This window comes from Triturus cristatus, chromosome 6, assembly GCF_964204655.1.
Source record: "Triturus cristatus chromosome 6, aTriCri1.1, whole genome shotgun sequence".
NCBI lineage: Eukaryota > Metazoa > Chordata > Amphibia > Caudata > Salamandridae > Triturus > Triturus cristatus.
The window spans coordinates 624337433-624348301 of NC_140589.1; positions in this window are offsets into that span (position 1 = coordinate 624337433).

Sequence of the window (10869 nt, forward strand, 5' to 3'; positions counted from 1 at the left end):
TATTGACATCATTTCTGTGATGGAGCCTTTCGAGAGGCCTTCAGTGAAAGAAAAATATGTCCTCTTTGCCCAACAGGGCACCACCAGCACACACTGCCAACAAAAAGGATTCTAGAATGTTTCTTTGATAATGTCTGATTGGGTTTTGAAACCTATGATGACACCATTCACTGGACTGACCCTTTAATAGGTTTTTATCTCACCGCCCACCCGTAAGAAAGTGTAGGCATATCACTTCTTCTGACTAATCTGGCAAAATTGTTTAAATAATGAAAGATATACAAAAAAAAGTAAGCCCCCCAGGTACCTCCATTAAGCGCCACAGAGTTGCGTTGCAGAGAGGTGTAATAAGGGGTGTGGCCTCAGACTACCTCTCTGCAACGCAGCCCTGTGGCACTTACTGGAGCTTCCTGGTGGGCTAGCTGGCCCCCAGGGACCCTCAGGATTCAAGGGGACTTAATCCCCCAACTTAAAATGTGCCACAGGGCACGTTTGCACACTTGTCACATCAGGCCCGCCCCCTCCCTGCATCACTGTGCAAACGGGCCCTCTGGTGTGTTGTAAGTTGAGGTGTTAAGTCCCCTTGAATCCTGAGGGTCCCTTAGGTCCAACTAGCCCACCAGGTACCTCCAGTAAGCGCCCATGAGCTGCGATGCAGAGAGGTGTAAAAAGGGGCGTGGCTTCAGAACACCTCTCTGCAACGCAGCTCTGTGCCGCTTCCTGGAGGTACCTGGTGGGCTAGTTGGCCCCCAGGGACCCTCAGGATTCAAGGGGACTTAATCCCCCAATTTACAACATGCTAGGGGTCACATTTACACAGTGGTGTACGGAAAGGGCGGGGCTAGATGTAAGAAGTTAGCAATCTTGCTGTGTGGGACTTACTGGTGGTAATAAAAGGGATAGTTGGCCCCCAAGGTTGATGTTGAGGCTAACTACTCCTCCTGTTACCTCCAGTAAATATCACACAGTGGGATTGCTAAAAGGTGTTTCGGAGGCCACGCTCACCTTTCTCCACCACTCTGGAAATGCGACTGGTATTTTATAGTTCGAGATTAGCATTTAAAAAACCTTTGAAATTCACTGGAAAAAAAATAGGTTTCAGGCACGTTATAGTTCGAAAATAGCATTTTAAAAAACCATTGAAATTCACTGAAAAAACCATGTAACTGGTATTGGTGTATCAATGGTTTTGAAAATGGTAGTCTGTATTTTACAGTGGGTGTATCAAAGGTTATATTAGAGTGTGATGAGGTGCATCAGATATTCACTTGGATGATGTCATCAGTGATGTCATTTGAGATGTCACTGACCATGTCATGAATGATGTAATATGTGATGTCATCAGAAGTGCATTGCGGGCGCGCGAGTTATAGTTAGCTGAACTGACTATAATGGGGCAATTTCTATGGTTTTGTACGAGAGAAATGTCCAACTAACTATAACGTCCCTGAAACCTATGGTTGTTTCAGTGAATATATATCATGTGATCAAGGCAGCGTCCTGCTGCCGAAACGCGTCATGCCGAGCACTTGCTGTTTGATATGTAGCTGTTTGTGGATGGAATAAACCTGCACATTCAACCTTAAAAGGCATTTTGTGGTCCGTACCTGGTTAAATGCTGTGAGAAGCGTGTCAGGACTGTGTATTTTCATATATATATATATATATATATATATATATATATATATATATATATATATATATATATACACACACCCATACCCCTCATGACATGCTAGGGAGGAAGGAGGGCCACATGACCACTGGGACTATAACATGACGCTCACCTGTGATCAAGGCGGTAACGCTGAAACGCGTAAGGGTATAATGAGTGGTTTTAATGCTGCATGCAATCGACGAATAAAGTCAGCTTGAAAGGAAGTCGAAGTTGGGCTCTGCATGTTCTTTTGGTTAGAGCCTCTGCTACAGGATTCTCCGTTCCTGCTCACAGAGCCCGTCCTGCAGGGTCGTAGGCCCCCTGTAACATGGAGCTTTTTGAAGAAACATATATATAAATATATATATATATACCCATTCGTCCGTGACATGCTAGGGAGGAAGGTGTGGCATGGTAGGAAATTGTGTGAAAAGAACATGTATGGAAACCGGGATTCTAGCTGTAATAGAATACGCCTAATTGGATTTGCCGGTTGGGCCTATCAAGAAATATTTTAGGTAGAGAAGTATAATGGAAAATATCTTTGAAAATAGATGATGAACAATCATCATTTGACAGAATACATTGTGCATATTCTGTTCAGACTCCTGGTGATAAACACCCATTCAGGACATTGGCAAACTTATATCTGAATGGAATAGAGTCAGTGAAGCCAATAATGCAATTCTGCATCCTTGTTCAGTCCATTGGTGTTCATGCTTATAATGTATTTACTTTCTCTCTGCCTCATATGGAGTTCCTGGTTTCCACCGCTTGATTGTGACTTGACACGTTCCATCCCCCCAAAAATTAAATTCTTCTGATGCGGATGGTGTTCGTGGAAGTGTTCCGTCAGTGGGGGTTCAACTTCAGTTTTGTGTATTGTAGGAGAGTAGGGTCTGCACCTTATGTTGCCCCCACTTTTTTTCTGATGTTAACACTGGTTTCTGGCTATAGTCTGGCTGGGACCCTGCTAAACAGGGACCCAGCCTCTCTGTTCTCTCTAAACAACTTGGAGTGCATATTAGGTGCACTAGTGATTGGATACTGTGGTACCTTATGAGCCCCTAGTATATGGTACCTTAGGTACCAAGGGCATAGGTACTTCACAGGCCTACCAGGGGCTGAAGCATGAATTATGCCACCCCTGGGAAACAGACTAAATCTGACACCACAGGCCTGCTACTGCAGCCTGGATGAGGTAGTGTTAGCACTCCTCACTGAGATATAGGTACACTATATCTCTACCTGCACACACATATAAACCTCTCAGTCACCCCTAAGGCAGGCCCTATCAATCCTGAGGGCAGGGTGCTTGGTTTCCATGTGAGGGGGTGCCTCTGCCTGAGCAGGGCGCCTCTGCAGCTCTCAGAGTCCATTCTCTGTGGCTGCTTGTGGATGCAGTTAAACCATATACTCTTAAGTGCACTATAACCTAGCGATAAATGCTAACTTTGGAATGGCTGCATCAAAACATGTTGTGTTTGGTATCAAACGCTTTGGAATCATACCCCCACACCAGTAACTGGTGTGGGAGTATGATCCCACCCTTCTAGAGGGATAGACATGTACCCACTGTGGAAACACGGTAGAATCCTGAAGAGCCCTGGCATCACAAAATGGAAGCAACAAAAAGAGATGACTGGGCTGTTCCTTAGGAAAGGAAGGAGGAAAGGATCACTAGGAAAAAATGGTTAGTGCTCAATGGAGGACAACCCCTGGGTATCCAATTTGTTGGATATAATGGCCTCACACTCCCTTGCGAGTGTCATGCTTCATCATCGGCAATGCTCCACGTTGGGCAGGCGGTGCAATGCCCAACGGGCTCACCTCTAAGAGGGGCTCTTTATCGGAGATCTTTTATCCAACTGCCTATGGGTGAAGTGGGGGTGAGGGGCCAGGACAGAGTAGATAGTGTGGGTGAGGATAAAATGTGGCCTAAGGTACCGGAAGGCAATTTTTATTCTGGTGGTCCTCTGCCACAATTAAAATCAAGGATAGCCGGTGCTCATGGGGACTATGGTTTCCCGGAATGGACCAGGGCTAGAATGCAAATGGTGTGGTCAACATGTTTCTCGCTTCTAGTACATTGACTGCGATTCTTTAGGACCTAGTAAAAAACTACAATCTACAAAACATGACCTAATGATTAGTATCAGTTTAAATACAGCACATAAGTTGTACTACCTGTATGACACTGCTCCTACCTAGAAAGTGAAGATAAAGGAGAACATTACCACAGGTAAGTAACAACATGTGACCCTGTAGTGACCGTGAACACACTGTAAAAGAAGTGCCATACTAGTGCAGATAGTGACTAGTATGTGATTAAAACCAAGTTAAAAACTGGTAGCATCAGTATCCATTTGAACTACTTAACGCACCCATGGAATCGGTGATACTGTTACTCACCTAAGGGTTAGAGTTATAGGGTGTCAACAGTACCCGGTGGATCTGACATCAAGGGAGAAGCCATAAAGTTTCAGGCTGGGAAGAAAAGGACAAGAGTGGGATGGTATTGAGATAAGTGGTAAACTCAAATGTTGGGCGCATATGTATCCTGCTGCCTTGGTGCAGACGTTCTGTCTACGGGGTAGAAAGCCAAATGGTGGAATATTGGCTAAGTAGTATGTATTAGAGGCGCTACACGGCACTATGTGGGAGTAATCTAAATTTCCTCTATCCAGACAGTAATGACCCGTTAATAGATGGTGGACTGGGCTGGGTTTGTGGACATGTTAGGTAGCTAACAATGGGGAGATGCTCCCGTTGGAGTTGTATTATAAAGATATTGTAAAGATAGAGTAAAAATATAGTAAAAATAGACCCGAGTCATGGGACACTAATGCGCCGCAGTGAGTACTGGTCAAAAACGGATATTAATTCCTGGTCACTGTAAAAGCGCACAATTCAAAACTGCTGTTTGTTCTTCCCAGGGCCACTATAAGAATAACAGGAAAATAGTTAGAAAATAGTCAGGCAATAGGACCCTGCAGCGCGGTAAAGAGGTTTTAGTCATAATGGGTTGGAAATCCCTGCTGGTGTAGAAGGCGGTACACTTACTTTCTACTGCTCGTGTCAGGGCCAGTCAAGCCTACCCATCTCACCGGGTCCGGATAGTGGAAAGCCGGTCGTGTCGCTCCTCATTAAGTAGCACCCAGGGTGTGTTCCACAGGATCCCAAACAGGAAGTAGGACCCGCCCGTAGATCATGTGGTTTCCCTCGCGAATCGGGCGGCCATGATGGAGTGGGGGGTAGTGTACAAAAAGTCAGTGAACACATTCAGGGTTATGTCACTAAAATGGCGGTGTAGCTCAGCGATAAGTGGGAAGTGATTGGCCTTATTAAGTGTGGTACGCCAAGGCATGTGTATTGGCCATGATAACTGTTGTAAGACCAAGCCAACGGGTGTACACTGAGCTTTGCATAGTTCGCTGGGCGGATCAGGGATGTTTTGGCAGAGATGTGTTCACAGAGCACTCCACGGTATATCCTCATTCAATCCCTGGCTGTCGGTGGACAAACGATGTATCCACCTCTGTTCCTAAAGAAAAAGTCTGTGCTTGGATTTGTCTGGGGAGGATTCAAGAACTAACCAGGACAATGAGTCAGCCGTGTGGTTCTGTTCTAGGTAGTGCCTGCACATCTTGGTGTTTGTTTTCTTACAACGGAAGTTGCTTCTATGTTCAGAGATGCGGATTTTCACAGGGCGGGAGGTCATGCCTACGTACTGCAGACCGCATGGGCATCTCAACAAGTAGATGCAATTAGAAGTGTTGCATTTAGTATGGCTAAGCAGTTCCCAGCGGAAGGTGTCCGTCAGGGGGATAGTTTTGTATGTGCTGGTGAAAGGGCACACACTGCAGGAGCCTTCCTCGGTCTGGTATGCACCAGAATATCCTTAATATTCCTTTACCTTTTGAAGGCAAATCTGGGCGGTGTAAGACTGAGATTGCCCGTATTCAGAATTTGCAAGTGTCGTTTGATTATCTTTTTGATTTCGTTTGAAGCTGGCGAAAAGGTGGTGACACAAGTAAGGAGATCTGACTGCTGTGTCGTCCGGGTCTTGTATTCAAGTAGGGCCCCCCTATGGTTGTTTTGTGCATGTTTGCGTGCCCTAGAAATCTCTCTAGTGGGGTACCCTCTATCCCTCAGGTTTCTGGATAGTAAGGAAGACTCGGTTTTGTAATCTGACAGGTGGGAGCAGTTGCGCCTGACCCGCAGAAATTGTCCGAAAGGCAGATTCAGTCTCAAGGCCTTAGGGTGGTGGCTGGTAAAGTAGAGCAAACTGTTGCGGTCTGTTGGTTTGCGATACATAGTTGTATCAATTTTGCCCCCCTCCAGTCTAACGGTGAGATCCAAGAAGGCAATTTTGGATGCAGACGCCGTTATGGTGAAGTGGAGGTATTCGTTCAGCGTGTTTAGCCAGCTGAAGAACTCCTTGTATAGGGTTTCAGTGCCTGTCCAGAGTACCAGGATTTCATCAATGAACCTCCTCCATAGTTTGATGTTCAGATGGTAGGGGTTCTCTGGTCCATTGATGTGGATGCCACCAGTCACAGACACTGGGTTGCCCTCCTGCTGATGACCAAAACTCACAGTGGAGGAGGCCCAACAATAGGCATCCTGTCACAGGGAGGTGTGGTCACCTCCCAGACAGGATTTAGTGTATTGGGCCTGAGTGGGTGCAATCCTAGAGTGCTTTGAAGTCCTGCCCTGGGGGAGCAGTAGGCTACTCTGTGCATATACCAGCTCAAACCGGTTCAGGGGCTGCCAGCCCCTGCTTTGGAGTGAAACTGGACAAAGGGAACTGGGTGTAGCCACCCACTCCCCTGACCCTCCTATAGGTGGGGTCATAGAGCTAGTCCCTCCCTTCCTTCTAGTATAAGTTAGGGAACCCTTGCCATTGCAAACTAGATATCCCTGGATGACGCTCTGAAGAAGAATCCAGGACCTTCGATGTTCCCCTACCTCTGGAAGACTGAAGAATCTCCCTTGGAGTCAAGGAGTGACTCCCCTGCTTGGCAGGCACCAAATCTTGCAATCAACGGTCACAAACTTTCCCGCTTGAGTTCGAAGTCCCTGCATCCTAGGAAGAGGATTTCCTGACTTCTCCAAGGCCATCGTGGGTCCCCTGCGACGCTGAGGCAAGTGGACCCCACGAGTGATGAGGGACCCCTTCACGATGTTCTATGAACCTGTGCTTTGGACCATGTGTGGCCCAAGCCTCCAGCAGGATTTCCACTGAAGATTAGAGGCCTACCCCATCCCGAGTGACCTTGGGCCCCTGTTGAGTGAATCCTCCCGAGGCGTCTTCGCGATCCCTTGCCAGTTGGCTTGTGGGTCCCCAGAAGACTTTTCTACAAAACCAAAGGGCTCCTCTGATTGCTCCAGGCCTGCCCTGACTTACCTTTGCTGTGTGAGTCACTCAGACCTTGCTGGTCTGCACCGCTGACTTTTTACACTTTCCAGAAGACTTGCTGTTGCCAAGGCTTGTTGGCGCCAATATGGTCGCCGACACATCAGTAGGCTGCAGACTTCGTGGGACACGCCAAATCCAGCTCCTGGTTGTCGTCGATGCCTCCTGGAACCTCGTGGCTGAAGAGTCAGACCTGAAATCACCCGATGACTGTGGGGATCCATCTTCCTTGCCCCGGGTCACTGCCAAGTGACTTTGAACACTGTTTCCTCTGCTTTCAGGTCTTCCTTCTTCTGAATCCAGCCTTGGATTCCACCTGACACTTCTACTGTCTTCACAAGCAGCAAGTCTTCTTTGGCTCCCATTGAAAACTACGCCGCGACCCGACAACAAAAGACACCTATGCACCCGGCTTCCCTGGGTGAGGTGACTCCAGCACTACGGTGCTTCTGTGTGTGTTGGCTCTAGAACTACTTACCCTGTAAGTGACTTGCTTGTAGACTCTCCCGAAGTATCCTAAAACTTTAAAATTCCAACCGGGACTTGCTCCATTGAAGTAAATTGGGATTCGCGGCTGTGTTCTCACACTGCATGCGTCTCCCGTGGGTCCTTTACTTACCTGCCTTGGGTGAATTAGTGAGGCCCCAGCGCTTCTGAAGGCCCTAGGCCTTGTCCCCTCACAAGTCGATATTCCTAAGTCTCTTTTTTAGTATATGGTCTGGTACGCCCCAGGGCCCCAGCCATATTTGTGCTTAACTTGTTGTGAAATGTTGATTTGTGCGTATGTCCTTGACTTCTAATCTCATAAAGAGTTTAGTAGAGTGCGTCTAGTAAGAAATACATATATATTTTATATATATACCAGTGTAGTGTCCTTTCATTTAGTGATTCAAGAGATTATAAGGTAAAACAAGCTGCTTTACATTCCTCTAAAGACTTAGCCTGAAGGCTGCTCTCCACAGCTACCACTAGGATAGCTTTCTTTAAAAGGTTGTCTTAAACCTACCTATCATAAGAGTTGAATTGTACTAGTGCAAGGTGGCCACTTTAACTAGTGACCGGCATATACCAGGCCAACTTCTCACATTGGTGGGCAGCGTGTGGGATTACAGCTTGCCATTGTTTTACCAGAAAATCTCTGTTTGAATTACTAACTGAAAACCACTATAGGTACTCAAGGTACATATAACGTCAAGCTTAGTATCAATAAGTTCTACTGAACTTAGAGCTGTGTGTCAAGGGATAGCATACCATTTCTACAGCTCAAGCTAGGATCAGTAGGCCACAAATTAGTGTAGGTAGTACAACACTGCACAACAGTAGAATGTCCTTAAGGGTTGGAGCCAGTGGATCCACCCAGCCTCAGTATAAGGACATGACTTTCTTTGACTTGAAAGCCATTTGTGCTGCGAGGCACCTGAGGATAGGACAGAGTCCCTCCACTCTACACCTGATAGATCTGCTGACAGCAGATGATTTTAGATTAGCTCTAGGAGATAAGGGGTCTGAATCGGGGGGTGGGTCAATTACAGTGTCTGGGTCAGATGATGAGAATCAAGATGACCTGGACTCTGTGGTTGAAGGGCCAGACCTACAAGGGTCTGAAAAGGACAGAGGAATTCTCCCTAAGAGAACTGACAGAGTGGAGGAGAGGCCTAGGTCCCTTCCTAGGGAATCTGACCACTCCTATCACTCTGGCAGGGAATCTGTCCAGCAGAGGAACTCCTACCTTCCTAGAAGGGAGACCTCCTCTGACAGAATGTACAAATGGCTGCAGTATGAGGAAGCAAGATTTGCCCTCAAGGCCAAGCAGTTGGCATTAGAGAGAGAAGCCGTTGAGCTCCAGAGAGCTTCTCGAAGAGAGGGGTTAGAAACCCCTGGTGGCAGCAACAGTGTCCATAGAGTCAGAGAATATATTCCAGACCATAGGAACCTCTCCAAGGTTGTTCCTCCCTCCCAGAGTGGGGATGATATCCACAAGTGGATAACCGCTATGGAAAGGGCCTGTAGAGTACAACAGGTCCCCCAGAAGCAGTGGGCAGCAATCTTGTGGCTCTCCTTTTCAGATAAAGGTAGAGACAAGCTCCTCACTGTTAGAGAAGAGGATGCTGAGGATTATGAAGTCCTGAAGAGTGCATTGATAGATGGGTTTGGCTTAACCACTGAGCAGTACAGGTTGAAGCTCAGAGACACCCAGAAAGCACAGACTCAGGCTGGACTGACTTTGTAGATTATGCAACCAAGGCTCTGGAGGGTTGGCTGGTTGGTAGTAGAGTTACTGATTTTAAGGGATTGTATAATCTTATGATGAGAGAACAGATCCTTAATAATTGCCAAAAACAGTTGTTGCATCAGTACCTGGTGGACTCTGATCTGACCTCTCCCCAAGAATTGGGAAAGAAGGCAGACAAATGGGTCAGAACCAGGGTGAGGCAGAAACCCCAGAACCAAGGGGGTGACACTAAGAAGCAAGATTCTAAGGGCTCTGAGAAAGGTGGGGATAAGTCAAAAGACCAGGAGTCTTCACAAGGGCCCCAAAAATCTGCATCTGGTGGGGATTCACAGTCCAACAAAGGAAAAGGCCAAAAGAAGCCCTGGTGCCAATTCTGTAAACAGACAGGACACTGGACTTCTGACTGTAACAAGTCCAAAGACCAAACCACCACCACTCCTGCCCCTAAGGCAACTGTTCCCCCTAGTACAGCTACTGGTGGAGGTGGTACTCAGAATAAGGATGTAGTAGGGTTGACCCTGGGTTCTGAAGTGGACTCTGGCCTAGTCAGAGTACCCACTCAAGCATTGCTGATTTGTGATGGAGACATTGATATGTCCTTCCTTGTGAGCCCCAGTAATCTGGGCAAATACAAACAGCAGCCTGTAATAAATGGCAAACAGGCTTTGGAATTCAGGGACACAGGTGCTAGTGTCACCATGGTGGCAGAGGATCTTGTGGACCCTGGGCAGATCATCCTGGGTGAAATGTACCAGGTTACCAATGCAAGCAATGTCAGGACCAACCATAGTCCGGCAGTTGTGAATTTCTCCTAGGGAGGGGTAACTGGCCTCAAGAAAGTAGTAGTCAGTGCAGACCTCCCTGTCGAATGTCTATTGGGCAATGATCTAGAGACTTCAGCCTGGTCTGAAGTAGAGTTATGAACTCATGCTGAGATGTTGGGCATCCCTGCAGCGGTATTTGCTGTGACCAGGTCACAGGCCAAAATGCATCAAACTGAACCAGCTCTGGATCCTGAAACTATGGACCAGGTGCTTCCCAAGAAGAGGAGCAGTAGGATTAAGGCAGTGCGTTCCCCTCTGTCTCTGATCACAGATTCACCTCTTGAGGGAGGAGAAGCAGATCCTGAAGAAGGAACTGCCCCAGAGGGACTTGAGCCTGATCAGGTTGAGTTCTTTGGGGCAGGGGGACCTTCCAGGGAAGATCTGAGTAAGGAGCAACAGTGCTGCCCCTCTCTTGCACCCCTCAGACAGCAGGCTGCTGCTGAGGCTGCTGGGAGTGCTAGTGGGTCCCATAAAGTTTATTGGGATGAGGAACTCCTCTATTCTGAGGCTAGAGATCCAACCCCTGGAGCCACCAGGAGGTTGGTAATACCTCAGAAGTTTAGGGGGTTCCTCTTGACCCTAGCACATGACATCCCTTTAGCAGGACACTTGGGCCAAAACAAGACCTGGGAGAGGCTTGTTCCACATTTTCATTGGCCACATATGTCAGAGGACACCAAGGAGTTTTGTCGCTCCTGTGTCACTTGCCAAGCCAGTGGCAAGTCAGGTGGCACAA